General features: G+C 37.3%; 1 pseudogene; it reads left to right on the top strand.

Annotated features, from left to right (window-relative positions):
* The first annotated feature begins 2,020 nt into the window (after positions 1-2,020).
* The window catches only part of LOC101578102, a 15,687-nt pseudogene continuing 12,166 nt past the window's right edge, over positions 2,021-5,541 (top strand).

Raw genomic sequence — 5,541 nt, 5'->3', positions numbered from 1 at the left:
TTCAGAGAAAATGATATATTTGTAAGATAAAGAAAATGCAGCATATGTAGAGGAAAACAAAAACAAGAAAACAGAACATAAATACTAAAGATTACATTAAAGTTTTCCTGAAGTAATAAAGACTTAAAACAACACATTGAAAAAGGCAGTTTTTGGAAAATCAACCCAAAATAACCAACATTAAGACATATCTTGTTGAGGGGCTGTGGATGTAGCTCAGTGTAGAGTGCCTGCCTAGCATGCACAAGGCCCTGAGTTCAATCCTCAATAATACACACACAACAACAACAACAACTCTTGAAATTATTGGATTTTTTTTGGCTGGAGATTGAACTCATGGCTTCACATATACTAGAGAAGTGCTTTGTTACTGAGCTACATCCTCAGTTCTTTTTAGTTTTTATTTTCAAAATAGGGTCCTGCTAAGTTGCCCCAAGCATGCCTAGAACTTGAGATCCTCCTGAGTGGCTCAAATTATAGATGCAAGTCACTACAGCTGGCCAAAGTTACCACATTTTAAAAATCATGTGCATCCTGGCAAAGATGACAGGAAAGAAAATTAGTTAGTCATCACTTTTATTGGTAATAATGCTTTAGGCCAAAAGAAAGCAAAGTACCATATTCATAATACACAGAAAGATATTACTGGACTGTTCTGAGTCGAATTGTGTTCACGCTCCCCAAATGGTCATATGATTAAGGCCTAACTCCTAATTCAGTATGACTGGGATCTAACAAGATGAGGACTGGGGTTTAGATTGCTTGCTTAGCATTTTCTGGGCCCTAGGGGGGTGTGTGGGGGCAGTGAGAGAGACAGACAGAGGTAGAGAGAACTAAGAAATAAGACACATGAAGACACCAGAGCTAAGACAAGGGAGGACAGAGTAAAAGCACCCATTTGCAAGCCAAATCTGTCAATACCTTGATCTTGGGCTTCTAGCCTCTAGAATTGCAAGAAAATACATTTTTGTTGCTTAAGTCATCCAGTCTGTGGCTTCTTCTGGCAGCCTTAGCAAGCTAATATTTCAAGGATAGAGATTACAAATGGTTATCAACAGTAAGTCACTCACAAAATACTGCTCTTGTGACCTCTTTCTAAGGAATCTTGATATTACTATTTATTTTGTCATTCTGAGACAGTTGCATATTTTATTACAAGAAAATCAGAGAATAAAGGAGAACTATACCCCTCGACAGTAAGAGTATGACAGACACAGATGAAAAGTATATAAAAGATGAAAAATTCTTTTCATCTTATAATTACCTGAAGGCATTTTTCTACTAGGAACTCTTGTGCTCCTAGTTTAGAATTCATTTCTATTTTTTTCTTATTTCTCTCTTATGTGATACTCCAAACCTATTACTTCCTGTATAACCTAGATTAGCATGGGACATAGCTAAGAAAAAACCTATAAACCTGAATTTGAAAAAAAAAAACCAGTATGAACTCTACCACATTGTTTTCCTTAAGAAAGGTTTAGAAAAATTGATCATCCAAGTAGCTGTGAGTATTGCTAGCATCGAAATAATGGTCTCGAAGTGCTATTTTTGCTACTAAAAAGAAAACAGGGCTTTTTAGACAAGTGGCTGCTTCCAGATCTGGGCTGGAAAATCTACAAATAAAACTGAAGCATCAACTATGTTTAACTCTATGAGTACATAATGATTTTATTTCTTAAATTGCTGAAATTATTAGAACAATGGAGAACCAGATCATTACTTTGAAAATGGTAAAGAGAAAAATCCAGAATTTACCCTGCTTTTCCTTAACAAACTATGTCACTGGACAGCCGAAATAATCGATGGAAGGATGTTTCTCTATTACAACAAATAAATGATGAATAACATAATTAACATATCAATATTTTATAAAATTCAGTGAATACATAGGTCTAAGCTTCAAACATCAAGTGATTTTTTTCACTGCACAAGACACACTAAATATTCTGTGCCTCCTGGTGGAAGAATACAAAGTCATCTAGAAAACTCTCTCCCCAAAGCCTCAAACCTGAATCCAACCATGCCCATTGATTCAACTACTAATACACAGTGCAGAGAATATGGTAAACTATACCACAGGGGCGCAACCAGCAACATCCATATTGGGAAACCACAAGTGAAATTGCTATTGCTTCAATAAATAAGCTGCATGGGGGAAAATGATGGAAATGGACTCAGGGCATAGCTCAGCAATAGCATACTTGCAGGATACCCTGGTTTCAATAAAAATAAAAACAGGTTAGTAGGAGAGTTACAATAATTAATATATTGTATATAGTTGTCTTTGTAGTAGTTCTTCAAAATATAAGATACAGGCATGATATCTTATCCAAACAATATTAGCACAAACCTTTCTTTTCAATGAACTAAGAGAAACTAGCTGTATAACTATCTTAACTATCTTGTGCATAAATACATTTTTTTTCTTTTTCCCTTCTTTCCTCTCCCCTTTTCCCCATTACAGTTTGTCTTTTCTTTTCAACAGTTTCTCCCCAGTTAAAAATCATTTTGTTTGGCAAGTACAAGGACCAGGGTTTGGTCCCCAGTCTTGCATGCCTTGCTGGCCCTGCCCTTGGGCATGCTAAGCAGGTGACAGAGTTCAGGGGAGTGGTGGTGCAAGTCTGTAATCCCAGCACTGGGGAGGCTGAAAACAGGAAGATCACTATGAGCCTGACCTGCATAATGAGACCCTGTACCAAATACATAAATGAAAAACAATAAATAAAAATAAAAATCATTTTGTATTACAGTTTCTCATAATGTTACTTTCTTTTTATTTCATTGGCACTGCTAGGGACCAAACAAGGGCCTCGCTCGTGCTAGGTGAGCTCTCTACCATGGAGCTGCATACCCATCTCTTTTTTCACCTTTTTATTTTGAGACAGGATATTACTAAAATACCTAGGTTAGCCTCAAACTTGTGATCCTCGTGCCTCAGCCTGCTCAGTAACTGGGATTACCAGTATGTGCCACCATGCCTAACTTGTATTAGTTTTCTTTCAAAAAATATTTTAGGAGAATCAATAAATGCAAAAATATGTAAAAAATATTTTAATTTAAACTAACTCTATTTGTACTGTTAGGGGAAGATATCCAAATCCTATGATAAAACAACAACAACGACCAAAAACAAATAAGTTTCAGAATTGTATGTTTAGTATGATCCAATTTTTGTTTAAAAAATAAAACTAGACATATTAGCACTATGGGAAGGGCCTCTATATAAATATACACCAACCAATCAATACACCATATCTCTTGGTGGTATGAGGACAGAGAATTTTTCCTTCAAAGTTATAACTTTCTATAATATTTGTTTGAAATTCAGTGAGCAGATATTATTTTTATAATTAGCAAAAACACTGACAGAAATAGGAAGGAAAAAAAGAAGCAAGGAAGGGGAAGGAAGGGGGAGGAGGGGAGAAGAGGGAAGGGGAAGGGAGGGGAGGGAAGGAAAGGAGAGAGAGTAAAGAAAAGGAAAGAGAAGGAAAAAGAGGGGAAGATCATGATAATCTCATAGTTCTCAAGAAACCTTCAGTTTGTAAACTGAAACATTCACGTTGACTTAAACAAAACTGAACCATGACTAACCCGAGGCTTGGGCAAATGGTAAGAATAGTTTTTTCAACTGACTAGCAGAGTATACTTTCTGTTACTGTTTAATATTCATAGTTTTGAATACAAATTGCCAGACATAGCTCAGTGGCACAGCATCTACCTGGCAAGTGCAAGGTCCTGAGTTTGATTGCTGGTACTAAAAAAAAAAAGAAAAAAGTGAATAAAAATTAACACACCTCCACAGGTGAATTTCTGATCAGAGGTTCAGTTCTTTAAAAAAAATGAACCTCCACTTTAAGCTACAGCTGTTTTCTTCCCTTCTGCTTCAAGGGAAAGCTTCACAGAGACAGTAACCTTGTCTTTGACAATTGAACCTACATGGCAGTGGTTCTCAAAAGCATGATTCCTGAATCAGCTCACACAAATTCTCAGGCTCCATCCAGAACTATTGAATTGGAATCTCTGGGGTAGGGGTCCAGTCATCTAGGCTTTAACAAGCCCCCAGCTAGGACTGCCAGATAAAATACTCAGTTAAGTTTGAATCCAGAGAAGGACAGGAAAGGGAGTGAGGGAAAAAGATATATCTATGTATGTAAACAGGATGGCTTGGACAACTGTACTGTGCATTTCTGCTGGTCTGTGGAATGAAGCTATTAATGCTTAATGTTTTTTACTTCTTGTTTCAATTTTTCCTCTTAATTTTTTATAACTTTTTTTTTCTTCTTCCAATTTTACATGCCTATATCTGGTAATCTGAGCAACTATTTTAAAGATACAACAAATACTATGCAATACAACAAATACTGTCAAATTCATGTTGTTTTGTTTAGTGAAATTCCATATCACTTGTAAATTTTTCTGCTTTAATACTATTTTGTAGATTTTTTTTTTTTTTTGCGGAACCAGGGATTGAACTCAGGCCCTTGCGCTTGTCAGGCAAGCACTTATTCTACTGAGCTAACTCCCCAGCCCCTTGTTGTCCTTTTAAAAAATAAAAAAAAATGTAAAAAGTTTGAAACCAAATAAATAATTAATGAATTTCAGTATAAATATTTCTGGTGTTTGGGACATTTATATTCAAATGTAATTGAATATCCTCAGTTAATTTCTTGGGGTTTTTTTCTGGTTGATTTTCTAAATCCGGTAACCCCTCACTCCATATAATTCTTATCCTTGCTAGTTTGAGAACTTAGGAATAAAGAAACACCAGGCTTCCAGTCTTTGCTTCAGATAAACATGAGTCCAGCACAGTTCCCTAACCAGTATGGAATTTAACAAGTATGACTGGCATCTCCTTATGACAAAGAATACCATGACAGGGAAGCAGACACATGGGGAGAAAGCCATCAGCCTCAGGACCTAAAGTTTAGTAGCAGAAAAGGTCTGGATTTCACCAGAAAATTAAAACATACTCAGTGCCTCCAACTCTAGTGCTCCTACATAAAACGCTGTTGCCACACAAGGCACAACTTTGGCTGACAGGGGAGAGAGGACTGGGATGGGCGGAGGATGTAAGTGAGAGAAACACAGAAATCTCTAACAGAAAGAAAAATAAAAGAGTACAAAGGGCATAGGAAAGGGACTTTGACTTAGAACTGGCCACAGCCAATTTGTGCTCGCATCAGCTTGGTTCCCACTGACTTTGCAGGGAGACAAAACTGCGGAAGCATCATTCTCTGGGTTTAAAGAGGATCCTGGGAAGTACTGGCCCAGTCATGTGAGTCTTTAAAGCAATGTTCTCAATTAGAGATGATTTTAACCCCTGGCAACCTCTGAAGACAGTTTTGGTTGTCAAAACATGGCTGCCAGGAAAAGATGCGGGGGGTGGGTGTTGATGACAGCTAGTGGACAGAACCCAAAGAGACAGCTGAACAGCAGCACAAGACAGCTCCCCACAACAGAGAATTAAGCAGCTTCAGAAGACAAGTTCCAAGGCCCAGAAATTCTGTTATAAAGTAGGTCAGTGCAGAGGCCTCATTTCCC

The sequence above is a fragment of the Octodon degus genome, unplaced genomic scaffold, assembly GCF_000260255.1.
Source record: "Octodon degus isolate 3935 unplaced genomic scaffold, OctDeg1.0 scaffold00280, whole genome shotgun sequence".
Classification (NCBI taxonomy): domain Eukaryota; kingdom Metazoa; phylum Chordata; class Mammalia; order Rodentia; family Octodontidae; genus Octodon; species Octodon degus.
This window is presented reverse-complemented; position numbering and strand designations above follow the sequence as displayed.